Source organism: Mesoplodon mirus (genome assembly GCF_964341445.2).
Source record: "Mesoplodon mirus genome assembly, chromosome: 12".
Lineage (NCBI taxonomy): Eukaryota > Metazoa > Chordata > Mammalia > Artiodactyla > Ziphiidae > Mesoplodon > Mesoplodon mirus.
The window spans coordinates 11905851-11933837 of NC_138988.1; the positions used below are offsets into that span (position 1 = coordinate 11905851).

A 27987-nucleotide genomic window follows, 5' to 3' on the forward strand; every position below is an offset into this window, starting at 1 on the left:
CATGAGAAAGCAAAATATACAAGGGAAGGAGTGTGGGTAAGCTGGGAAGCTGAGGGTTCACAAAACAAGGATGGCTGAGGACACAGAAGAAGCAGGAGGTGGGAAGAGAGGAAAGGAAACGGGGTCAGCTGACCCAAGGGAGACTGATTAAGATACAGACATCGAAGACAGGAATTCAGCACTAATCTTCCTTTGTTATACAAGTTCCCTTTCAACTCCTGCCTGAATCTCATCTTTATGTGTTGGAGTCACTATTCTCTGGTGAGCAGCAGTGCCAGAAAAATTAAACATTCCTGGCTCGGGTTTGCTTTCTCTTCAAACTCGCAGCAAAACTTGGGGTGGGGGAAAGAAGAGGTAAAAGCAGATTTGCACTCAAGTCATTTATAGGAGAATCAGGCCACTTTTATGTATGTATTTTAGAAAAATGTTTTAAAAACATGACTGAATTCCATCTGAATTTCAGAGCTTTCTTTGCTTGCTACAAGTTTATATTATAAGTCTGTTATATAACCTGATACCCGCCCCCCCCCCCGCCTTTTTTTAAAGGGCTTTGAGGTCAGATTGGCTTAGTGTTGATGAGCCAGGAGCTCAGGATGTGGTGCCTTGTTTTACGATGGGGAGTTCAGCTGGGGGAGGGCCTTTGCACTTATTTTTGTAATTTGTGCTTTCCGATACAAGGCCTCCTGTCACTTGAGAACCGCTGAGCACATTAGGCATAAAGGCAGAGGCAGATGATTACCAGGCTCTGACGGTGGCCTCTTAAGTCCATAGTGAAGTGCGTGTGCTGGTAACTAGGATGAGGATAAGCAGCTCTTACCGGGCCGTAGTGTTGGTCTCTCGCTTAAATGCTCATAATGGAAAAGCAAACCTTTTAAGCATGTTTAGAAAGGGTGGGAACAAGTGAAATGAATCTGTTGGTGATCTGAGAGAGCTAAGTTTTTGTTCTTAGGTCTTGGCCTACCCTAATGCACCAGACCTGTTTTTAACCCAGTGTTTCCAGAAGTGTAGGATAGGAGATGGTCCACAAGGTGACTTGAAGCGAAGCAGGTGACTTCAGGTGGTACATGGCCGAACGTTTGAGAATCCTGAATCACATTGTCTCAGGGCTCTTTCAAGGCCTCATTAAGTTGAGAAGAAAGTCTCATTAGAGCGCTGGTCTGTCACTAACACTCAGCGGCACTTGTTAATCTCCTTTTTAACACAAAATAGGCCTCAGAACCTTCCTCAGGCTTCAGTGGCTGGCTGGAATTTAATAATACGGTTTATGTTTGTGTACATTTTATTTATTTACTTTTAAAATTTTTATTGGAGTATGGTTGCCTTACAATGTTGTATTAGTTTCTGCTGTACAGCAAAGTGAATCAGCTATACGTATACATATATTCCCTCTTTTTTGGATTTCCTTCCTATTTAGATCTCCACACAGCATTGAGTAGAGCTCCCTGTGCTATACAGTAGGTTTTCATTAGTTATCTATTTTATACATAGTAGTGTATATATGTCAATCCCAATCTCCCAATTCATCCCACCCTCCCTTTCCCCCCTTGGTGTCCATATGTTTGTTCCCTACATCCGTGTCTCTATTTCTGCTTTGCAAATAGGTTCATCTGTATGTACAATTTAAATGTGATTATTTTATAAGATTGTTTACTTTCACATAGTTGTTTTAGATGTTTACTATCGTGTAATTATTTTAAATGTTTCATATAATTATTTAAAATAAATGTAATTATTTTAAATATCATAAATGTTCTCTTATGACAGGTAACACTAGTGATATAACTTTTCCTTATTAGAAAAAGCCTTTTTATTGTAAAAGAAAAGTCAAATACAGAACATCATGCAAAGCAAATGTGTAGCTTTAATGTGTTATTTTAAAACAAACATGATCGTAACCTTCCCTTAAGTCAAGAATTAGGATTTTGCTCCCTGCCCCAGCGATCCCATCCACGAGCCACATCCTGATCACCACCCCCTCTGTCCCTGAAGTAGCCACTGTCTTGCTTTTTAAAGTAGTTGCTTCCCTGCATTTCTTTATAGTAATATTGCCAGGTGTGCATCCCAAGACTACCAATGTTTATTCTAGTCTATTTAAAGGAAATTTGTGTCTTTTAAGACTCTTTTAATCTATGGATTTCCCTTCCATCACTCTGCTCCTCCCCAGCCCCTGGCCCTTGCCCCCCTTTTTTCCCCTAACAATTTATCTGTGGAAGAATCCAGTTGTTTTAGCGCTAGGCTTTCCCACAGTCTGAATTTTGCTGCCTGCGCTGTCACAGTACAGCTCACCTGTCCTCTCTGTCCTGCAAGCTGGTAGCTGGATCGCCAGGCCTGATCAGACTCATGTTTGGACCCTATGGCAAGACCTCAGATAGTGACGTGTTCTTTCACTACGAGGCACCTCATGTCTGCTTCTCCCTCGTTTTGTGATGTTACCTGCTGTTAGTGCCCAGTGCCTAGATCCATTAATTCACTGGGAGTGGGAAGATTCTGATAATCTAATAGGTTTTTTTTCATTTATTAATTGAGATACTTTTATAAAGAGATGGTTCCCTCATCTGCTATTTTCTTTCTTTTTTTTTTTTTAAGTGACCAATTAGGTTTCTTTTTAAAAAAATTAAACATTTAAAGAATATTGTAAATTACATGCAGTTGTAAGAAATAATACAGAGATCCTGTGCACCTTCCCCCTGGTTTCCTTCAATGATAACATCTTGTATAACTATAGTACAGCTTTACAACCAGGAAATTGACAATTGACACAACCCACTTACCTTTGTCTGGTTTTAGCAGTTTTATATGTATTCATTTGTATGTGTGTATTTAGTTGTATGCAATGTAATCACAAATGTAGATTTGTATAATCACCAGATTAAAAAATTATTTTCATGAACCTATGGATTTAAAAATATTTTATGGGGCTTCCCTGACGGCACAGTGGTTGAGAGTCCACCTGCCGATGCAGGGGACAGGGGTTCGTGCCCTGGTCCAGGAAGATCCCACATGCTGTGGAGCGGCTGGGCCCGTGAGCCATGGCCACTGAGCCTGCGCGTCCAGAGCCTGTGCTCCGCAGCGGGAGAGGCCACAACAGTGAGAGGCACACGTACCACAAAAAAAAAAAAAAAAAAAAAAAAAAAAAGTGTATATATATATATATATATATATATTATGGGTTTTATTCACTTGGGATCATGATACCTTTTGAATGTCAAATTTTCCTATTTTGGGGTATTGAGTGCTTCTTTAAGTTCTTATGAGTTTTTTTTTTTCTTCTCTTTTTAAAACAGCTTTATTGAGATATTTATTATCCCATAGAATTTACCATTTAAGTGCATAATTTATTCAGCTTTTTCTGGTGCATTTATAGAGTCGTGCAGCCATCACCACCATCCCAGTGCAGAACATATCCACCAGCCCAAAAGGAACCATATGCCCATTTGCAGGCCTTCCTCATTCCCACCCCGAGCCTTAGGCAACTGTCCTGAGTCCTTTTGAAGTAACCCTAGTCGTCTTTCAGTGCTTCCTTGATTTCTGTAATGACTGCCTGGCCTGGAATCAGCCATTTATTTAAGAAACACTAGCACCTTTTAGTAGAAAATAGTATTCCAGGACCCTGTCTGGGTTCTAGGTGTGCTCATTGCCTAAGGTTGGTCATTGTTTCTAGGCCTCTTCAGTGGGCAGAGCTGAGATAAAATGCTCTATGAGTTCATACCAATGTTTCTAGGTTAGGGTTTATAACTTAGCCTGTTTTTGTATTTCATGTATCTCCTTCCTTCCACATCAAGAATCCTGGTTCTCAAGGACACGGGATGATAGAATCAGAACAACCTATAATTACTCATTTATTTAATCCCAGCTCTTATACATGGCAGTCTCAAAATAACAAGACTAATGCTACCATCACCAATGGAATTACTGAGACCAGGTCAAAAAAAAATAGCTTTTACATTTGCTTTTCCTGTTTCTCTCCCAGTTTTAAAATTGTACTATTTCTGTATTATCAGAGCATGTGTCCATTACATAGAGTACTCACTTCCACAAGTAACTATATGTTAGAACATATAATTCTATGTTCAATGTCTCTCTAGTCATTTGGATTAATGAAGCTTTTTCTCTACTAGATTCTTAAGGAAATGGTCTTGGGGACAGTATTGCCTAGTTTTTGCATATTGTTGACAGTTTGTCATTGCCCGTTAGACTTTAAAGTCAATTTTGCTGGATATGAAATCTGGTTCACTTTTGTTTTTCTTGAGTATCTTATATATGTTATTTTGTTTTCTCTTGGAATAGGCATTACTGTTGAAAGTCTGATGATAGTCAAATTTTCTTTCCCTTAAAAGCTACTTGTTGTTTTTGCCTAGATACCCAAGGATTTTTTTTTCTTTTTCTTTAGTATCTAGTGATTTTACCAGAATATATCTTGGTGTTTCTTTATGGGTCAGTATTCTCAGGTATGGGGTATGTTCTTTTAATATGTAGCTTCAAAAAATTTTTTTCTAATTTCAGGAAATTTTTCGCTATTTTTTTTCTGTGCCCTTACTTCTTTTTTCTTCTTTAGGAATTCTTAATACATCTGTTTGTAGGATTCATTTTCAGTGTTTATCACTTTCTTTTGAATCATTTCTATCTCTTTTTTAAATTTTTATTTTATTTATTTATTTTTTTTTTGGCGGTACACGGGCCTCTCACTGTTGTGGCCTCTCCCGTTGCGGAGCACAGGCTCCGGAAGCGCAGGCTCAGCGGCCATCGCTCACGGGCCTAGCCGCTCCATGGCATGTGGGATCTTCCTGGACTGGGGCACGAACCCATGTCCCCTGCATCGGCAGGCGGACTCTCAACCAATGCGCCACCAGGGAAGCCCTATCTCTTTTTTTTAAATTAAATTCTTCCTTTTCATCTTCTTTGTCTCTTAAGTATTCTTGTGTTCATTTCTGAACTGACTTTTTCTTTTGTTTTAGTTGTTTCTTGAGTTCTCTACCTCATCTGAGTTTGCTGATTCTGATTTATTTTCTCTCATGAATCATTTTCTTAATTCCACTGACCTCATTTTGAAATGGCCTGTTGCAGGCTTATTTTGAGCATGACTTAACCTTTAGAAGGAGGCGTGGCCCAGGGTAGCTTCTGTAACTTCACAGAACTCTTTCTTCAGTTGTACTCATGTAGGCGTCAAAAATATGGCCTCCTGGGACTTCCCTGGTCATCCAGTGGTTAAGACTCCGTGCTTCCACTGCAGGGGGCACAAGTTCGATCCCTGGTTGGGGAACTAAGATCCCACATGCCCTGCGGCCAAAAAAAAAAAAAAAAAAAAAGGCCTCCTGCTTCCTCAGATTGCCGGCATCTCTTCCCCTCCACTCCTTCTTTTCTCTCTTGTCCCTTGTTTTCTGGAGTTTGATTTCATTCTCTGAGGTTTCTCCTTGGTGAGGGTCTCTTTTCTGGAAGGGAGCCCTGGCAGGTCAGTGTAAAGAATTCATAGGGCAAGACTGTTCGAAGGCCTTTATACTCTCTCACTGCGGGCCCCTTACATACACTCACCAGCAAAGTGGGCAGAATTCCTTCCCAGTTTCAATGCTTTCTCACACTGTAATTCTCTGCTTCCCGGTGATACCCATTGGCTACTTTGGGATTTTTCTCTTCACATCTCTGATGACTTGCTGTTTCTTCTGCTTTCTCCTGCCCAGCCATAGGCACCATGCAGGTTGTATGGCTATTCGCAGTTTTTCCTCACCTACTTGTATTCTGGCTTTGATGAAGGTACCCTGGCACATAGATTGGCTCTGCATGTTGTTCTTGGGTTTTTGGTGTTGTTATCCAGTGGTTATCTAGTTGCTCTGTCTTGTTTTATACATAGATTTGGAGAGATTCAAAAACTATGCTGATGCTGCTCTCCTCTTTGGTTTGTTTTTTAATGTATACAGTTTTGAGGCAAAACATTGATCTGGCTCTCAGGGTTTGCTTGTAAAGATAAACTGTGAATTTCATGGTTAAAAATAGAGTACATGTGCATGCTGGAATTTTCTTATTCGTGATTAGTATTTGGATGCTGAATCTGAAACAGGGTCTTAAAAGCTATAGATATCAAATCCTAGAAAGGATTAAGGTTGTTGTGTTGTTGATTTTGTTGGTTGGGGGTATTTTACCCTAGAAAACTTATTGTTGAAAAGGATGGTATTTAAAATATTTAATTTCTAAAAAGTATGTTTCATTTTTTTACTTGTGTCATTAATGTATCTCTTAAATCTTTGACAGAGGAATGGCTGTGGGGTGGGAGAAACAGTTCCTCTTGATGGGAGCCTGAGAAACAATGATCATCTATTGGTTTGTAATTGGTACTTTCAAAGTTATTAACAGTTTAAGGAAACAAATTCCTGAATAAGTGTCCTCCATAAAGGAGGATGGGAGGCTATTTTGAGATGTTATTTTCAACTGAAAGCCAATTTCAGTGAGGATTCAGAATTACCAAGGCTGCTGCTTCTCTTTCTTCTTTTTTCGAGTAAAAAAACCGATGTCTCTTCTCCCTAAAGGACATCCTTTGGTAAATGTTTTTGTTATTACTTGTCTTAAAATATCTTTATTTTGCTTCATTACTGAAAGATATTTTCACCAACTAAAAATTTTAGGTTGGCAGTTGTTTCCTGTCAGTACACCGTAGGGCTTATTTCACTGTCTTCTGGCTTTTGCTGTTGCCATTCAAAAGTCAGCCATCAGGAACATCTATTGCTCTTCCCCTGTAGGTGATTGGGCTCTGCCTGCTTTTAAAACTGTCTGTCTTTGTTATTCTACAGTTTCACTGTGGTATGTCTAGGTGATGATTTCTTTCATTTTTCCTGCTTGAGTTTTATTGGGCTTCCTGGGTCTGAGGAGTGGTGTTTTTAAAACAAATCTGGATTGTTCTTTTTTTTTTTTTTTTTTTTTAGGCCATGGCATGTGGCATGAGGGATCTTAGTTCCCTGACCAGGGATCGAACCTGTGCCCCCTGCAGTGGAAGTGCAGAGTCCTAAACACTGGACCGCCTGGGAATTCCCGGGATTATTCTTTTTTGGGGGGGGGGAGAAAAGAATGTTGTCTTTTTTTTTTTATACAGCAGGTTCTTATTAGTCATCAATTTTATACACATCAGTGTATACATGTCAATCTCAATCACCCAATTCATCACACCATGACCCTCACCCCCCTGCGGCTTTCCCCCCTTGTTGTCCATACATTTGTTCTCTACATCTGTGTCTCAATTTCTGCCCCCAAAACCAGTTCATCTGTACCATTTTTCTAGGTTCCACATATATGCATTAATATACGATATTTGTTTTTCTTTCTGACTTACTCTGTATGACAGTCTCTAGATCCATTCACGTCTCTACAAATGACCCAATTTCATTCCTTTTTATGGCTGAGTAATATTCCATTGTATATATGTACCACATCTTCTTTATCCATTCGTCTGTCGATGGACATTTAGGTTGCTTCCATGACCTGGCTATTGTACATAGTGCTGCAATGAACATTGGGGTGCATGTGTCTTTTTGAATTGTGGTTTTCTCAGGGTATATGCCCAGTAGTGGGATTGCTGGAATATATGGTAATTCTATTTTTAGTTTTTTAAGGAACCTCCATACTGTTCTCCATAGTGGCTGTATCAGTTTACATTCCCACCAACAGTGCAAGAGGGTACCCTTTTCTCCACACCCTCTCCAGTATTTGTTGTTTGTAGATTTTCTAATAAAGCCCATTCTAACTAGTATGAGGTGATACCTCATTGTAGTTTTGATTTGCATTTCTCTAATAATTAGTGATGTTGAGCAGCTCTTCATGTGCTTCTTGGCCATCTGTATGTCTTCCTTGGAGAAGTGTCTGTTTAGGTCTTCTGCCCATTTTTGGATTGGGTTGTTTGTTTTTTTAATATCGAGTTGAATGAGCTGTTTATATATTTTGGAGATTAATCCTTTGTCCATTGATTCGTTTGCAAATATTTTCTCCCATTCTGAGGGTTGTCTTTTCGTCTTGTTTATGGTTTCCTTTGCTGTGCAAACGCTTTGAAGTTTCATTAGGTCCCATTTGTTTATTTTTGTTTTTATTTTCATTACTCTAGGAGGTGGGTCATAAAGGATCTTGCTGTGATTTATGTCAAGGAATGTTCTTCCTGTGTTTTCCTCTAAGTGTTTTATAGTGTCCAGTCTTACATTTAGGTCTCTAATCCATTTTGAGTTTATTTTTGTGTATGGTGTTAGGGAGTGTTCTAATTCCATTCTTTTATATGTAGCTGTCCAGTTTTCTCAGCACCACTTATTGAAGAGACTGTCTTTTCTCCATTGTATATCCTTGCCTGCTTTGTCATAGATTAGTTGACCATAGGTGCGTGGGTTTATCTCTGGGCTTTCTATCTTGTTCCATTGATCTGTGTTTCTGTTTTTGTGCCAGTACCATATTGTCTTGATTACTGTAGCTTTGTAGTATATAGTCTGAAATCAGGGAGTCTGATTCCTCCAGCTCCATTTTTTTCCCTAAAGACTGCTTTGGCTATTCGGGGTCTTTTATGTCTCCATACAAATTTTAAGACTTTTTCTTCTGCTTCCGTAAAAAATGCCATTGGTAATTTGATAGGGATTGCATTGAATCTCGATTGCTTTGGGTAGTATTGTCATTTTCACAATATTGATTCTTCCAGTCCAAGAACATGGTATATCTCTGCATCTGTTGGTATCATCTTTAATTTCTTTCATCAGTGTCTTATAGTTTTCTTCATACAGGTCTTTTGTCTCCCTAGGTAGCTTTATTCCTAGGTGTTTTATTCTTTTTGTTGCAGTGGTAAATGGGAGTGTTTCCTTAATTTCTCTTTCAGATATTTCATCATTAGTGTATAGGAATGCAGGAGATTTCTGTGCATTAATTTTGTATCCTTCAACTTTACCAGATTCATTGATTAGCTCTAGTAGTTTTCTGGTGGCATCTTTAGGATTCTCTATGTATAGTATCATGTCTTCTGCAAACAGTGACAGTTTTACTTCTTCTTTTCCAAATTGTATTCCTTTTATTTCATTTTCTTCTCTGATGGCTGTGGCTAAAACTTCCAAAACTATGTTGAATAATAGTGGCGAGAGTGGACATCCTTGTCTTGTTCCTGATCTCAGAGGAAATGCTTTCAGTTTTTCACCGTTGAGAATGATGTTTGCTGTGGGTTTGTCGTATATGGCCTTTATTGTTGTTGAGGTACGTTCCCTCTATGCCCACTTTCTGGAGAGTTTTTATCATAAATGGGTGTTGAATTTTGTCAAAGGCTTTTTCTGCATCTGTTGAGATGATCATATGGTTTTTATTCTTCAATTTGTTAATATGGTGTATCACATTGATTGATTTGCGTATATTGAAGAATCCTTGCATCCCTGGGATAAATCCCACTTGTTCATGGTGTATGATCCTTTTAATGTGTTGTTGGAATCTGTTTGCTAGTATTTTGTTGAGGATTTTTGCATCTATATTCATCAGTGATATTGGTCTGTAATTTTCTTTCTTTGTAGTATCTTTGTCTGATGCTGGTATCAGGGTGATGGTGGCCTCATAGAATAAGTTTGGGAGTGTTCCTTCCTCTTCAGTTTTTTGGAAGAGTTTGAGAAGGATTGGTGTTAGCTCTCCTCTGAATGTTTGATAGAATTCACCTGTGAAGCCATCTGGTCCTGGACTTTTGTTTGTTGGAAGACTTTTAATCACAGTTTCAATTTCATTACTTGTGATTGGTCTGTTCATATTTTCTATTTCTTCCTGGTTCAGTCTTGGAAGGTTATACCTTTCTAAGAATTTGTCCATTTCTTCCAGGTTGTCCATTTTATTGGCATAGAGTTGCTTGTAGTAGTCTCTTAGGATGCTTTGTATTTCTGCAGTGTCTGTTGTAACTTCTCCTTTTTCATTTCTAATTTTATTGATTTGAGTCCTCTCCCTCTTTTTCTTGATGAGTCTGGCTAATGGTTTATCAATTTTGTTTATCTTCTCAAAGAACCAGCTTTTAGTTTTATTGATCTTTGCTATTGTTTCCTTTGTTTCTATTTCATTTATTTCTGCCCTGATCTTTATGATTTCTTTCCTTCTGCTGACTTCGGGTGTTGTTTGTGCTTCTTTCTCTAGTTCCTTTAGGTGTAAGGTTAGATGGTTTATTTGAGATTTTTCTTGGTTCTTGAGGTAGGCTTGTATAGCTATAAACTTCCCTCTTAGAACTGCTTTTGCCAAATCCCATAGGTTTTGGATTGTCGTGTTTCATTGTCATTTGTCTCTAGGTATTTTTTGATTTCCTCTTTGATTTCTTCAGTGATCTCTTGGTTATTTAGTTACATAGTGTTTAGCCTCCATGTGTTTGTGTTTTTTACGTTTTTCCCCATATAATTCATTTCTAATCTCATAGCGTTGTGGTCAGAAAAGATGCTTGATATGATTTCAATTTTCTTAAATTTACTCAGGCTTGATTTGTGACCCAAGATGTGATCTATCCGGGAGAATGTTCCGTGTGCACTTGAGAAGAAAGTGTAATCTTCTGTTTTTGCATGGAATATCCTATAAATATGAATTAAATCTATCTGGTGTATTGTGTCATTTAAAGCTTCTGTTTCCTTATTTGTTTTCATTTTGGATGATCTGTCCATTGGTGTAAGTGAGGTGTTAAAGTCCCCCACTATTACTGTGTTACTGTCGACTTCCTCTTTTATAGCTGTTAGCAGTTGCCTTATGTATTTAGGTTCTCCTAGGTTGGGTGCATATATATTTATAATTGTTATATCTTCTTCTTGGATTGACCCCCTGATCATTATGTAGTGTTCTTCCTTGTCTATTGTAACATTCTTTATTTTAAAGTCTATTTTATGTGATATGAGTATTGCTACTCCAGCTTTCTTTTGATTTCCATTTGCATGGAATATCTTTTTCCATCCCCGCACTTGCAGTCTGAATGTGTCCCTAGGTCTGAAGTGGGTCTCTTGTAGACAGCATATATATGGGTCTTGTTTTTGTATCCATTCAGCAAGCCTGTGTCTTTTGGTTGGAGCATTTAATCCTTTCACGTTTAAGGTAATTATCGATATGTATGTTCCTATGACCATTTTCTTAATTGTTTTGGATTTGTTTTTGTAGGTCATTTTCTTCTCTTGTGTTTCCCACTTAGAGAAGTTCCTTTAGCATTTGTTGTAGAGCTGGTTTGGTGGTGCTGAATTCTCTTAGCATTTGCTTGTCTGTAAAGCTTTTGATTTCTCCATCGAATCTGAATGAGATCCTTGCCAGGTAGAGTAATCTTGGTTGTAGTTTCTTCCATTTCATCACTTTAAGTATATCATGCCACCCCCTTCTGGCTTGTAGAATTTATGCTGAGAAATCAGCTGTTAAGCTTATAGGAGTTCCCTTGTATTTTATTTGTCGTTTTTCCCTTGCTGCTTTCAGTAATTTTTCTTTGTCTTTAATTTTTGCCAATTTGATTACTGTGTCTCTTGGTGTGTTTCTCCTTGGGTTTATCCTGTATGGGACTCACTGCGCTTCCTGGACTTGGGTGGCTATTTCATTTCCCATGTTAGGGAAGTTTTCGACTATAATCTCCTCAAATATTTTCTCTGGTCCTTTCTCTCTCTCTTCTCCTTCTGGGACGCCTCTAATGTGATGTTGTTGCCTTTAATGTTGTCCCAGAGGTCTCTTAAGCTGTCTTCATTTCTTTTCATTCTTTTTTCTTTATTCTGTTCCACAGCACTGAATTCCACCATTCTGTCTTCCAGGTCACTTGTCCGTTCTTGTGCCTCAGTTATTCTGCTATTGCTTCCTTCTAGTGTAGTTTTCATTTCAGTTTTTGTATTGTTCATCTCTGTTCTTTAATTCTTCTAGGTCTTTATTAAACATTTCTTCCATCTTCTCGATCTTTGCCTCCATTGTTTTTCCGAGGTCCTGGATCATCTTCACTATCATTATTCTGAATTTTTTTTCTGGAAGGTTGCCTATCTCCACTTCATTTAGTTGTTTTTATGGGGTTTTATCTTGTTTCTTCATCTGGTACATAGCCTCTGCCTTTTCATGTTGTCTATCTTTCTGTAAATGTGGTTTTTGTTCCACAGCCTGCAGGATTGTCATTCTTCTTGCTTCTGTTGTCTGTCCTCTGGTGGATCCCTGGATTATTCTTAACAGTTATGTTTTTGTTTTTGTTTTAAGTAGTTCGGTTTTAAACGAATTTTTTAATGTTTTTAAAAAAGTTTTTATTTATTTATTTTTGGCTGCATTTGGTCTTTGTTGCTGCGTGCGGGCTTTCTCCAGTTGCACTGAGCGGGGGCTGCTCTTCATTTCAGTGCGTGGGCTTCTTACAGTGGTGGCTTCTCTTGTTGCGAAACACAGGCTCTAGGTGTGTGGGCTTCAGTAATTGTGGCATGCAGGCTCAGTAGTTGTGGCTTGCGGGCTCTAGAGCACAGGCTCAGTAGTTGTGGCCTGAATATAATTTTTGCTTGTAGCACTCATACATCTTTTTTATAATTTAAAGGAGAAAATAATTTATGATATTTACCCAAACTATTTCTGTTGCTCTTCCTTCATTCCTGAAGTTCCATGTTTCCCTTCACCTTAGAAAACTTCTTTTAGTGTTTCTTTTAGAGCAAGTCTTATGATGATGAATTCTCTTAGTTTCTCTTCATCTGCAAATGTCTTTATTTCACCTTCATTCTTGAATGTTATTTTCACTGGATACACAGTCCTAAGTTGACAGTTCTTTGCTTTCATCATTTCAAATATATTTCACTCTTTTCTGTTCATGTGGTTTCTAATAACAATCATTTGAATCACTGTTCTCTCATATGTATTGTGTCATTTTTTTTTCCTGGCTTCTTTCAATATTTAAAAAAATTTTTTGTCTGCAGTAGTTTGATTATAATGCTTTTGGACATTGTTTTCTTAGAGATTATCCTTTTTGGGATTTGTTGAGATACTTGTGTCTGTAAATTTGTGTCTTTAACCATATTTGGGGGAGTTTTTAGCCATGATTCCAAATATTTTTTCTACACCAACGTCGCCTCTCATTTTGGGATACCAATGCATGAATGTTAGACCTTTGATTATCTGAGAGGTGCCTTAGGCTTTGTTCACTATTTAAAAATTTTTTTCTCTATTCTAAGTTTGTGTACTTTGTTTTGATATGTCTTCAAGTTTCCTATTTTCTCTGTCATTTTCATTCTGCTCTTGAGCCTGTCCAGTGAATTTTGAATTTCAGATATTGTACTTTGCAATTCTAAAGTTTTCTTTTTAAAAATAGCTCCTCCTTCTCTGTTGAGAATGAATGCCTGTCTTTTCATTCATTTCAAGAGCATTCATCTTTACCTCATAGCTGATGGTTATAATGGCTGCTTTGGTCTTTGTCTGATAATTCCAATATCTGGGTCATCTTGGGGTTGGCACCTGTTCATTTTCTTTTCCCTTCAGTATTGGGACTCTGGGTCCTGTTATAATGCTCTGGAGAATGTTGACTTTTTTTTTTTTTTTTTGAGGCAGTCAACCTGATAACCTGGTTAAGTACAGATCAGAAGTTTTGTCTTGCCTACTGCTAGTAGTGATTTTGTAGCTCTGTTCATTCATCCCTTTCATGCTAGCATAGCACTGTAGGTTTTTTCTTTGTCGTAACTAGCATTTTACTTTTTTTAATTGAAGTATATTTGATTTACAATGTTGTGTTAATTTCTGCTGTCCAGCAAAATGATTCAGTTATACATATATATATATATTGCTTTTCATATTCTTTTCCATTATGGTTTATCACGTTTTACTTGTTTAATCAATTTCTTGTAATTGATTAAAGGCATAATAATGCCTACCTAGTAGAGTATTGTAAAGACCAAATGAAATAATGTACACAGAATCACCTAGTAGTACATATCTAGCACATATAAAGAGCCTTTTAGTAAATGTTGTTATTGTGGTTTCTTCAAATGCAGTATCTCTTTGCCTGGCCTAATTGAAAATTTATTTAAATCTTCTTTGCTTCACTCCTACCCGTTTTCAAGAATTGGAAATGCCACATATAGTGTTCTACCAAATTACAATGATATTTTCAAAGGATTTGCTGTTGTGGAATAAAGCCTCTTGGATTATCTCAGAGTCCTTGACTGGAGGAATATACAAGTGATAGATCTTTTTTTGGTGGGGGAAGGAGGTAAAATATATATATAAGATAAAATGTATCATTTTAATTATTTTTAAACTGGTAATTCATTGACATCACATAGATTCCCAATGTTGTGCAACCCTCAATCACCACTGTGCATTTCCCGAACTTGTTCACCATCCCAAACAGAAACTCTGTACCATTAAACAATAATTTTTCATTCTCTCTTCCCCTAGCCCCTGGTAACCTTTTTTCTACTTTGTTTCTCTGTTAATTACTCTATTCTAAGTGCCTCATAGACGGAATCATACAATATTTGTCCTTTTATGATTGGCTTATTTCACTTACCATAATGTCTTCAAGGTTCATTTGTGTTGTAGCATGTATCAGAATTTCATTTCTTGATAAACAGCAAGGTCCTGCTGATTAGCACAGGGAAATATATTCAGTATTCTGTGATAAACCATAATGAAAATGAATATAAAAAAAGAATGTATATATATGTATAACTGAATCACTTTGCTGTACAGTAGAAATTAACACAACTTTGTAAATCAACTATACTTCAATGAAAAGAATTTCATTCCTTTTTAAGGCTGAATAATATTCCACTGTTTCTGTATACCACATTTTGTTTATTCATCTGTCAGTGGATGTTTGGGTTGTTTTCAGCTTTTGTGTATTGTGAATAATGCTGCCATGAGCATTGGTGTACAAGTATCTGGCTGAGTCCCTGCTTTCAATTCTTTTGGGTATATACAGTAACATATCTTTTTTTTGGATTCATGCCTCCTTGATTGTCTGCCATCCATCAGTGGGGTCTGTTTTTTGACTTCTTCTAGTGATAGAAATGAGTCTAGCTCCCTCTGTTTGAAGATTTGCTTTCTGGCATAAAATGTGGGCTGTTTGTTTAGCAAACCATCGGAAATGTCCTACTGTCTTCTAGGTACTGTGCTATTCCTGAGAATACAGCGATGAAACATACCTTCCCTGTCTTTTAGCTGCTCAAAGTCTAAGGGATACAGTAACATTGACTCTGAACTAATATGAGGTGGGGTTTTTTTTGTTTTGTTTTGTTTTTGTGGTACGCGGGCATCTCACTGTTGTGGCCTCTCCCGTTGTGGAGCACAGGCTCTGGGTGTGCAGGCTCAGCGGTCATGGCTCACGGGCATAGCCACTCCGCGGCATGTGGGATCTTCCCAGACTGGGGCACGAACCCATGTCCCCTGCATCGGCAGGCAGACTCTCAACTACTGCGCCACCAGGGAAGCCCGAGGTGTTTTTTTTTTTCTGATTTATGACTTTTTAATAGCGAAATAAAAATGAAAACACGTATATCATCTGTTTAAAAATTCTTGAAAAGAATGAGCGTATATGAAGTCCATCCTATTCTGTAGTGGAAGTACATCAGCAGGTGCTATGATAAAGAGAAGTGGTGAGGAGTTGGGGGAGATGCCTGGAAAGCTGAATTTGCTAGGTTGATCAGAGAAGGCCTGTGTGAGGAAGAGGCATTTTAGGGAAGCCTTGCAGGTGAGGAAGAACTCATCTTGGGATCAACTAGGGCACAGCGTCTGGTGGAGGGCCTACTATGTCCGGATGCGTTGACCATCCACCTTCAGCTTTACATGGTCAGGACTCAGCTAAGCTTACTCTGGGAAGTCCATTTGAAATGCCCTTCCATTGTCCCTCATTTCAGATTTAGATGTTTCCATTTATTTGTTCTTACAGCTTCTTGTGCCTTCCTTTTTTTTTTAAAGCAGAAGGTTTATTTTGGGGTTTTTTTTTTTTTGGCTGTGTTGGATCTTTGTTTCTGTGCGAGGGCTTTCTCTAGTTGTGGCAAGCGGGGGCCACTCCTCATCGTGGTGTGCGGGCCTCTCACCATCGCAGCCTCTCCTGTTGCGGAGCACAGGCTCCAGACGCGCAGGCTCAGCAGCCGTGGCCCACGGGCCCAGCTGCTCTGCGGCATGTGGGATCCTCCCAGACCAGGGCTCGAACCCGCGTCCCCTGCATTAGCAGGCAGACTCTCAACCACTGCACCACCAGGGAAGCCCTGTGCCTTCCTTTTATGTCATTTATCTCACCTAGAATTATTTGTGTAGGTATTTGTTGAATGCCTTTTGTTTTACCTGATATGTCCTGTGATGGTGGGTGGGGATGCTTCTGTATTATTCACAATATCCCCAGCCTAGTAACTGTCACTTAATAAGCACTTAATAAATATTTGTCGAAAAATGAAAGAATGCCATTTGGGTATCACCTGGGGGAGCATTAGTTTTTGAGGGCTGAGGGGCTCAGACCTGGTGTGACCTGTCTTATGTTGGAAAGGCAGCTTTTCCTTGGCATGAGAACACTGATCCAATCAACAGGGTTAAGGTGGGTTCACAGTAACTGAAGAGTTTTGGCAAGAGCGATCCAGGGCTGGCTGATTGGATAAGAAGGGAACATGGTCAGACAACCGTATTTTATGTCTGTTTTTGAAAGGAGTAGTTGTCCACCTGTATTAGGAGTCAGTGTGTGGTGTAGGCTCAGGAAGCAAAGCATGTTAACCCTGGAAACTGAGAACCCAATATAATAAGATAACAGGGCACAATATTTTATTCCAGCCTGCTCCAAAACAAGGTACCTGATCAGAATGAGTGTGAGTGAGGTGTGTTGGGGTCCCAGGGGCTCAGATTCCAAATATCTGTTTAAGGTGTTCTTAAGTGTCTTTTCAAGTCATGGGTCTTTTGAGGTCTATCTTGGATTAAGAAATAAAAATGATTCTCACATCCCCCCTACCTCCCAGATGTTGGCGTTTGCACCGTAAATTCTCCTTGGTGAGACAAAGACAGACTATCTAGTAGGGAGTCCTGCTCAGGGGATATCCAGCTTTAAGAAAAATTTATGCAAAAATGAGGGTTTAGAATGGAGGGAACTTTCAAAATCATCTGGCAAAAACCCTTCCTCTTGTAGATGAGGCAGCCATGGCCCAGGAGGGGAAATGGCTTCCCTCAGTTCTCTGTAATGTTTGAGGAGGGCCACGAAATAGTACCTGAGAACTAGTCTAGTACCTTTCCCCTTACGGACCCCTGTGCAAAACCCATAAGACAATGGCTGATTCTCTCTCTCTTTAAAAGTATATCCCACTGAAAGACTATATCTAAAATTGGCATTTATCCAGAAGATGGTCACCCAAGGTACTGAGGGCTTTGGAAGCCATGGAAACCTCAGGAACAGGTGAACTTATTTGTTAAATGAATATTGATCCTGTGTATGCTATGGGCCTGGCAGTGCCAGATAGCTGGCAGAAGACCTCAGACTTCCCAAAAGTCAAGAAACTCCCCATGTACCTGGGGAGGGCAAAAGAAAAAAGAAAAAACAGAGACAAAAGTACAGGGACAGGGGCTTCACTGGTGGCGCAGTGGTTGAGAGTCCGCCTGCCGACGCAGGGGACACGGGTTCGTGCCCCGGTCCGGGAAGATCCCACATGCCGCGGAGCGGCTGGGCCCGTGAGCCATGGCCGCTGAGCCTGCGCGTCCGGAGCCTGTGCTCTGCAATGGGAGAGGCCACAACAGTGAGAGGCCCGCATACCGCAAAAATAAAATAAAATAAAAAATAAAAGAACAGGGACAGGACTTGCACCTAGTGGGGGGAGCTGTGAAGGAGGAAAGGCTTCCACACACTAGGAAGCCACTTCACTGGCAGAGATGGGTGGGGGGCGGGTGGGAAGCTTTGGAGCCACGGAGGAGAGCGCAGCCACAGGGGTGCAGAGGGCAAAGCGGAGAGATTCCCACACAGAGGATCGGTGCCGACCAGCACTCACCAGCCCAAGAGGCTTCTGTACTCACCCGCTGGGATGGGTGAGGGCTGGGAGCTGAGGCTTGGGCTTTGGAGTTCGGATCCCAGGGAGAGGACTGGGGTTGGCTGCGTAAACACAGCCTGAAGGGGGCTAGTGCGCCACAGCTAGCCGGGAGGGAGTCCAGGAAAAAGTCTGGACATGCCTAAGAGGCATGAGACCATTGTTTTGGTGTGTGCGAGGAGAGGGGATTCACAGCGCCCCCTAAACGAGCTCCAGAGATGAGTGCGAGCTGCAGCTATCAGCGCGGACACCAGAGATGGGCATGAGACACTAAGGCTGCTGCTGCAGCCATCAAGAAGCCTGTGTGCAAACACAGGTCACTATCCGCACCGCCTGCCTGGGAGCCTGTGCAGCCCACCACTGCCAGGATCCTGTGATCCAGGGACAACTTCCCCAGGAGAACGCACAGCGCGCCTCAGGCTGGTGCAATGTCACACCGACCTCTGCCACCGCAGGCTCGCCCCACTTTTCATACCCCTCCCTCCCCCCAGCCTGAGTGAGCCAGAGCCCCCTAATCAGCTGCTCCTTTAACCCCGTCCTGTCTGGGTGAAGAACAGACACCCTCAGGTGACCTACACGCAGAGGTGGGTCCAAATCCAAAGCTGAACCCCAGGAGCTGTGCGAAAAAAGAAGAGAAAGGGAAATCTCTCCCAGCAGCCTCAGGAGCAGCGGATTAAATCTCCACAATGAACTGGTTCTACCCTGCATCTGTGGAATACCAGAATAGACAATGAATCATCCCAAAATTGAGGTGGTGGACTTTGGGAGCAACTGTGGACTTGGTATTTGCTTTCTGCATCTAATTTCTTCCTGGCTTTATGTTTACCTTAGTTTAGTATTTAGAGTTTATTATCATTGGTAGATTTGTGTATTGATTTGGTTGCTCACTTACTCCTTTTTTATATATATAGATATATATTTTCCTTTTTCTCTTTTTGTGAGTGTGTATGTGTATGCTTCTTTGTGTGATTTTGTCTGTATAGCTTTGCTTTTACCATTTGTCCTAGGGTTCTGTGTGTCTTTTTTTTTTTTTTTTTTTTGTCGTTTTTAGCCCTTGTTATCATTGGTGGATTTTTCTTTTTTTGGTTTCGTTGCTCTCTCCTTTCTTTTTTTATTAATTAAAAAAATTTTAATAATGATTTTTTATTGTTTATTTTAATAACTTTATTTTATTTTATTTTTTTCTTTCTTTCTTTCCTTTTTTTCTCCCTTTTCTTCTGAGCTGTATGGCTGACAGGGTCTTGCTGCTCTGGCCGGGTGTCAGGCCTGTGCCTCTGAGGTGGGAGAGCCGAGATCAGGACATTGGTCCACCAGAGACCTCCCAGCTCCATGTAATATCAAGTGGCGAAAGGTGTCCCAGAGATCTCTATCTCAACGCTAAGACCCAGCTCCACTCAACAGCCAGCAAGCTACAGTGCTGAACACCCTATGCCAAACAACTAGCAAGACAGGAACACAACACCACCCACTAGGAGAGAGGCTGCCTAAATTCATAATAAGGTCACAGACACCCCAAAACACACCACTGGACGTGGTCCTGCCTACCAGAAAGACAATATCCAGCCTCATCCACCAGAACACAGGCACTAGTCCCCTCCACCAGGAAGCCTACACAACCCACTGAACCAACCTTAGCCACTGGGGCCAGACACCAAAAACAATGGGAACTACGAACCTGCAGCCTGCGAAAAGGAGACCCCAAACACAGTAAGTTAAGCAAAATGAGAAGACAGAGAAACACACAGCAGATGAAGGAGAAAGATAAAAACCCACTAGACCAAACAAATGGAGAGGAAATAGGCAGTCTACCTGAAAAAGAATTCAGAATAATGATAGTAAAGATGATCCATAATCTTGGTAGAATGTAGAAAATACAAGAAACGTTTAACAAGGATCTAGAAGAACCAAAGAGCAAACAGTGATGAACAACATGATAAATGAAATTAAAAATTCCCTAGAAGGAATCAATAGCAGAATAACTGAGGTAGAAGAACGGATAAGTGACTTGGAAGATAAAATAGTGGAAATAACTACTGCAGAGCAGAATATAGAAAAAAGAATGAAAAGAATTGAGGATAATCATAGAGACCTCTGGGACAACATTAAACACACCAAAAGTCGAATTATATTTTAGGGGTCCCAGAAGAAGAAGAGAAAAAGAAAGGGATTGAGAAAATATTTGAAGAGATTATAGTTGAAAACTTATTTAATATGAGAAAGGAAATAGTCAATCATCTTCAGGAAGGGCAGAGAGTCCCATACAGGATATTTTCAAGGAGAAACACGCCAAGACACATATTAATCAAATTATAAAAATTAAATACAGGGGCTTCCATGGTGGCACAATGGTTAAGAATCCACCTGCCAATGCAGGGAAAACGGGTTCAAGCCCTGGTCCAGGAAGATCCCATATGCCACGGAGCAACAAAACCTGTGTGCCACAGCTACTGACCCTGTGTTCTAGAGCCTGCAAGCCATAACTACTGAGCCCATGTACCACAATTACTGAAGCCCGCACACCTAAATCCTGTGCTCCACAACAAGAGAAGTCACCACAATGAGAAGCCTTCGCACCACAACAAACAGTAGCCCCTGCTTGCCGGAACTAGAGAAAGCCTGTGCACAGCAACGAAGACCCAATGCAGCCAAAAATAAATAAATAAATAAAGAAGAAGAAATTAAATACAAAGAAAAAATATTAAGAGCAGCAGGGAAAAACAACAAATAACATACAAGGGAATCCCCATATGGTTAACAGCTGATCTTTCAGCACAAACTCTGCAATCCAGAAGGGAGTGGCAGGACATATTAAAACTGATGAAAGGGAAAAACCTACAACCAAGATTACTGTACCCAGCAAGGATCTCATTCAGATTCAATGGAGAAATTAAAATCTTTACAGACAAGAAGAAGCTAAGAGAATTTAGCACCACCAAACCAGCTTTACAACAAATGCTAAAGGAACTTCTCTAGTCAGGAAACACAAGAGAAGGAAAAGACCTAGAACAAGAAATCAAAAACAATTAAGAAAATGGTCATAGGAATATGTATGTCAATAACTACCTTAAATGTAAATGGATTAAATGCTCCAATCAAAAGACATAGACTGGCTGAATGGATACAAAAACAAGACCCATATATATGCTGTCTACAAGAGACCCACTTCAGACCTAGGGACACATACAGACTGAAAGTGAGGGGATGGAAAAAGGTATTCCATGCAAATGGAAATCAAAAGAACGCTGGAGTAGTAATTCTCATATCAGAAAAAATAGACTTTAAAATAAAGACTATTACAAGAGACAAAGAAGGACACTACATAATGATCAAGGGATCAATCCAAGAAGAAGATATAACAATTGTAAATATTTATGAATCCAACATAGGAGCGCCTCAGTACATAAGGGAAATGCTAACAGCTATAAAAGGGGAAATCAACAGTAACAGAATCATAGTCGGGGACTTGAACACCTCACTTTCACCAATGGACAGATCATCCAAAATGAAAATAAATAAGGAAACACAAGCTTTAAATGATACATTAAACAAGATGGACTTAATTGATATTTATAGGACATTCCATGCAAAAAGAACAGAATACACTTTCTTCTCAAGTGCTCATGGAACATTCTCCAGGATAAATCATATCTTGGGTCACAAATCAAGCCATGGTAAATTTAAGAAAATTGAAATCATATCAAGTATCTTTTCCAACCGCAACACTATGAGACTAGATACCAATTTCAGGAAAAAAATCTGTACAAATACAAACACATGGAGGCTAAACAATACACTACTTAATAACCAAGAGATCACTGAAGAAATCAAAGAGGAAATCAAAAAATACCTAGAAACAAGTGACAATGAAAATACGACGACCCAAAACGTATGGGATGCAGCAAAGGCAGTTCTAAGAGGGAAGTTTATAGCAATACAATCCTACCTCAAGAAACAAGAAACATCTCAAGTAAACAACCTAACCTTACACCTAAAGTAATTATAGAAAGAAGAACAAAAAACCCAAAAGTTAGCAGAAGGAAAGAAATCATAAAGATCAGATCAGAAAAAAATGAAAAAGAAATGAAGGAAGCAGTAGCTAAGATCAATAAAACTAAAAGCTGGTTCTTTGAGAAGATAAACAAAATTGAGAAACCATTAGCCAGACTCATCAAGAAAAAAAGGAAGAGGGCTCAAATCACTAGACTCAGAAATGAAAAAGGAGAAGTAACAACTGACACTGCAGAAATAACAAGGATCATGAGAAATCACTACAAGGAACTGTATGCCAATAAAATGGAGAACCTGAAAGAAATGGACAAATTCTTAGGAAGACCCCGAATAGCCAAAGCAGTCTTGAGAAAGAAAAATGGAGCTAGAGGAATCAGGCTCCTGGACTTCAGACTATACTACAAAGCTACAGTAATCAAGACAGTATGGTACTGGCACAAAAACAGAAGTATAGATCAATAGAACAGGCTAGAAAGCCCAGAGATAAACCTACACACATATGGTCATCTTATTTTTGATGAAGGAGGCAAGAATATAGAATGGAGAAAAGACAGCCTCTTCAATAAGTGGTGCTGGGAAAACTGGACAGCTACACGTAGAAGAATGAAATTAGAACACTCCCTAACACCATACACAAAAATAAACTCCAAATGGATTAAAGCCCTAAATGTAAGGCCAGATACTATAAACCTCGTAGAGGAAAACATAGGCAGAACACTCTATGACATAAATCACAGCAAGATCCTTTGACCTAATGAAACTTAAAAGCTTTCTCACAGCAAAGGAAAACATAAACAAGAAGAAAAGACAACCGTCCGAATGGGAGAAAAGATTTGCAAATGAAGCAACTGACGAAGGATTAATCTCCAAAATTTACAAGCAGCTCATGCAGCTTAATATCAAAAAAACAAACAACCCAATCCAAAAGTGGGCAGAAGACCTAAATAGACATTTCTCCAAAGAAGATATACAGATTGCTAACAAACACATGAAAGAATGCTCAACATCACTAATCATTAGAGAAATGCAAATCAAAACTACAATGAGGCATCACCTCACTCCAGTCAGAATGGCCATCATCAAAAAATCTACAAACAGTAAATACTGGAGAGGGTGTGGAGAAAAGGGAACCCTCTTGCACTGTTGGTGGGAATGTAAATTGATACAGTCACTATGGAGAACAGTTTGGAGGTTCTTTAAAAAACTAAAAATAGAAGTACCATATGACCCAGCCGTCCCACTACTGGGCATATACCCTGAGAAAACCATAATTCAAAAAGAGTCATGTACCACAATGTTCACTGCAGCTTTATTTACAATAGCCAGGACTTGGAAGCAACCTAAGTGTCCATCAACAGATGAATGGATAAAGAAGATGTGGCACACATGTACAATGGAATATTACTCAGCCATAAAAAGAAACGAAATTGAGTTATTTGTAGTGAGGTGGATGGACCTAGAGTCTGTAATACAGAGTGAAGTAAGTCAGAAAGAGAAAAACGAATACCGTATGCTAACACATATATATGGAATCTAGAAATAAAAGGTTCTGAAGAACCTAGGGGCAGGACAGGAATAAAGATGCAGATGTAGAGAATGGACTTGAGGACATGGGGAGGGGGAAGGGTAAGCTGGGATGAAGTGAGAGAGTGGTATGGACATATATACACTGCCAAATGTAAAATAGATAGCTAGTGGGATGCCGCGCATAGCACAGGGAGATCAGCTCGGTGCTTTGTGACCACCTAGAGCGGTGGGATAGGGAGGGTGGGAGGGAGACGCAAGAGGGAGGAGATATGTGGATATATGTATATATATAGCTGATTCACTTTGTTATAAAGCAGAAACTCACACACCATTGTTAAGCAATTATACTCCAATAAGGATGTTAAAAAAAAAAATCTCCCCTTACTTAGAACTTAACCATAACTGTTAACGTTAGCAGTTCAAAGATTTTGAGAAGTTCTGCAATTAAAAACTAGTTTAACTTGATTAACCCAGTGCTTTAATGGCTAGTTTGAATTTTGAATGCTTTGATTATGTTACTTTTTCTCCCTCCTGTACATTCTAAAGTCATGTGGAAGGCTTAGGAAACAGCCACTGGGAAATGCTTGGATAGTAGAACAGAGTTATAAATTGAATATCTGCGGCTGCAGGTTCTTTTCCTGGCTCTGTCGCTACCTGCCACCTTTCAGGGCTTATTTTTCCATCCTTAAAATGAGGGAATTTAAATATACGACCTCCCTGATCCTTCTCACCTTTAAAATCCTGCAGCACTGTAATCCGGCGTGTGTTAACTATGCAGCCAGGCTGGGAAAGCATCTTATATGCCTTTTCTATGTTCTGTCTTCTGTTTGACTTTTTTTCTCAGTAGCCTCTGAACTTGTAAGCCATGAAAAAAAAGTACAGAACCAATCACATGGCATTCAGACTTTCTGTAATTTCCCTGTTTTATACATTGAAGAAAGGTCTTTAGGTAAGCCAGTAGCAATTTAAGGAACCTAAATGGAGCCTTCTTGTAAAGAGTTGTAATAAAAACCTCGCTCTGGGGTGCCATGATTTTTACATATACTCATCCCTCTTTCCAGAGGGAAACTAGCCACGCCATCTATTAATGTTGGTAGATTTTTAAAAATCCGTTGTTGATTTTTTTTTAAAAAAACACGATTTTTAGCAAGAGCCACAGAAACACACTCTTAGGTACAGTGATGCCAGTTCTAGAAATTTAGCAAAAGCAAAAACTAAATGAACATGTTTGAAGATGTTCACTGTAGTGTTATCTATAATAGTAAAAAAAGCAACAAAGTTGAATATAACCTGAGTGGTTCAATGTTAGGAGATTTCTTGGTAAAGTATAGTACATCAACACGAGAAAATATTGTGCATTCTCTAAAAATGTTTGTTGTGAAGTTCAGATAAAGCATAAGAAAATATTTTGTAAAGTAAATGAAAACAATACATATAAATTTGGAAAAAAATATGTGAAAATGTGTATGCTTATTGATGAAACTGGAAGCTGAATATAAAAACAGTTTATAGAGAATGGTGAATATGTTATTTTAATTAAATTAATAAATATTTAATATTGCTTACTTTTTTTTCAATGTAAATTAACTCTCAGCTCTGTTAGAACAAACTGAGAAAATCTGAATAAAAAATATATTCACTATAGATAATTTAGAAAAGAAAAATGACACAAAAAAGAACATCAAATATCACCCCATCATCTCACCACCCAGAAATAATCGTTGCAGACATTTCAGTATATATACCAGTAATCTTTTCTTGGTGGGGCGGGGGTGTGTGTGTGTGTCTGTTTCTAGACATATTTTTAAGCAGATTTGTACAGCCATACTTGCAACTGGCTGTTTTCACTTTAAATTGTGAACATTTATCCAAGTAGTTACGTTTTTTCCTGCATATAATTTTTAGTTATTATGTTGTATTCCTTCATATGGATGCACAGTAAGGGACTCAGCCAGTGTCCCCTATGGGTATGCATGGGATGTAGCCTTTTGCTGAGTATTGTCAAATTGATTTCAAGATAGGTTATATCAATTTACTTGGTCACCTTGCCTAAAGAAGTAAAAAATTACTTTAAAAAAAAACAACATTGTTTTGTCTTGTTTTTATGAATTTTTTAAAAAGCCCCAGATCCTGGACCTAGAGAGCATTATGCTAAGTGAAATAAGTCAGAAAGAGAGAGACAAATATTGTATTCTATCTCTTATATATAGAATCCAAAAAATAAAACAAACAAATACATATAACCAAACAGAAACAGAGAGCAATATAGTGGTTACCAGTGGGGAGAGGAAAGGGAGGAAGGGCAAGATAGGGGTAGGGGAATAAGAGATACAAACTACTATGTACAAAATAGGTAGGGAACGAGCATATGTTGTACAGCACAGGGAAATAGAGCTATTGTAATAACTTTAAGTGGAGTATATGTTGTACACCTGAAACGAATACAATATTATAAATCAACTATACTTCAATAAAAAATTTTTAGTAGGGGCTTCTTTGGTGGCGCAGCGGTTGAGAGTCTGCCTGCTAATGCAGGGGACACGGGTTTGATTCCTGTTCTGGGAGGATCCCACATGCCACGGAGCAACTGGGCCCGTGAGCCACAACTACTGAGCTTGCATGTCTGGAGCCTGTGCTCCGCAACAAGAGAGGCCGTGATAGTGAGAGGCCCGCGCACCGCAATGAAGAGTGGCCCCTGCTTGCCACAACTAGAGAAAGCCCTCGCACAGAAACAAAGACCCAACACAGCAAAAATAAATAAATAAATAAATAAACTCCTACCCCCAACACCTTCTTTAAAAAAAAAAATTGTAGTAAAAAGCCACAAATCTACTTTTCCCATGTTTATGGAGTTCTCAACTGAGAATCAGTCAACTAGGTCACTTTTAAAGGGTTCTTTGATGCTAAAGATCCCTTAGGCCGTTTTTCTTTTTTTTAATTTAATTTTATTTATTTATTTTTACGGCAGGTTCTTATTAGTCATCAATTTTATACACACCAGTGTATACATGTCAATCCCAATCGCCCAATTCATCACACCACCACCACCCCCACCCCGCCGCTTTCCCCGCTTGGTGTCCACACATTTCTTCTCTACCTCTGTGTCTCTATTTCTGCCGTACAAACTGGTTCATCTGTACCATTTTTCTAGGCTCCACATATATGTGTTAATATACGATATTTGTTTTTCTCTTTCTGACTTCTCTCTTTATGACAGTTTCTAGATCCATCCACGTCTCTACAAATGACCCAATTTCATTCCTTTTTATGGCTGAGTAATATTCAATTGTATATATGTACCACATCTTCTTTATCCATTCGTCTGTCGATGGGCATTTAGGTTGCTTCCATGACCTGGCTGTTGTACATGTTCCTGCAATGAACATTGGGGTGCATGTGTCTTTTTGAATTGTGGTTTTCTCTAGGTATATGCCCAGTAGTGGGATTGCTGGATCATATGGTAATTCTATTTTTAGTTTTTTAAGGAACCTCCATACTGTTCTCCATAGTGGCTGTATCAATTTACATTCCCATCAACAGTGCAAGAGGGTTCCCTTTTCTCCACAACCTCTCCAGCATTTGCTATTTGTAGATTTTCTGATGAGGCCCATTCTAGCTGGTGTGAGGTGATACCTCACTGTAATTTTGATTTGCATTTCTCTAATAATTAGTGATGTTGAGCAGCTTTTCATGTGCTACTTGGCCATCTGTATGTCTTCTTTGGAGAAATGTTTGTTTAGATCTTCTGCCCATATTTGGATTGGATTGTTTTTTTAATATTGAACTGCATGAGCTATTTATATATTTTGGAGATTGATCCTTTGTCAGTTGATTCGTTTGCAAATATTTTCTCCCATTCTGAGGGTTGTCTTTTCGTCTTGTTTATGGTTTCCTTTGCTGTGCAAAAGCTTTGAAGTTTCATTAGGTCCCATTTGTTTATTTTTGTTTTTACTTCCATTACTCTAGGAGGTGATTAAGACAGATCTTGCTGTGATTTATGTCAAAGAGTGTTCTTCCTTTGTTTTCCTCTAAGAATTTTAGTGTCCAGTCTTACATTTAGGTCTCTAATCCATTTTGAGTTTATTTTTGTGTATGGTGTTAGGGAGTGTTCTAATTTCATTCTTTTACATGTAGCTGTCCAGTTTTCCCAGCACCACTTACTGAAGAGACTGTCTTTTCTCCATTGTATATCCCTGCCTCCTTTGTCATACATTAGTTGACCATAGGTGCATGGATTTATCTCTGGGCTTCCTATCTTGTTCGATTGATCTGTGTTTCTGTTTTTGTGCCAGTACCATATTGTCTTGATTAATGTAGCTTTGTAGTATAGTCTGAAGACAGTGAGTCTGATTCCTCCAGCTCTGTTTTTTTCCCTCAGGACTGCTTTGGCTATTCGGGGTCTTTTGTGTCTCCATACAAATTTTAAGATTTTTTGTTGTAGTTCCATAAAAAATGCCATTGGTAGTTTGATAGGGATACATTGAATCTGTAGATTGCTTTGGGTAGTATAGTCATTTTCACA

The 27987-nt window shown here is 39.2% G+C and overlaps 1 protein-coding gene across 3 annotated transcripts in view; it reads left to right on the plus strand.

Moving 5' to 3' along the window:
• The window catches only part of SUMF1 (sulfatase modifying factor 1), a 107253-nt gene that overhangs the window by 13515 nt on the left and 65751 nt on the right, over positions 1 to 27987 (plus strand). The window lies entirely within an intron of this gene.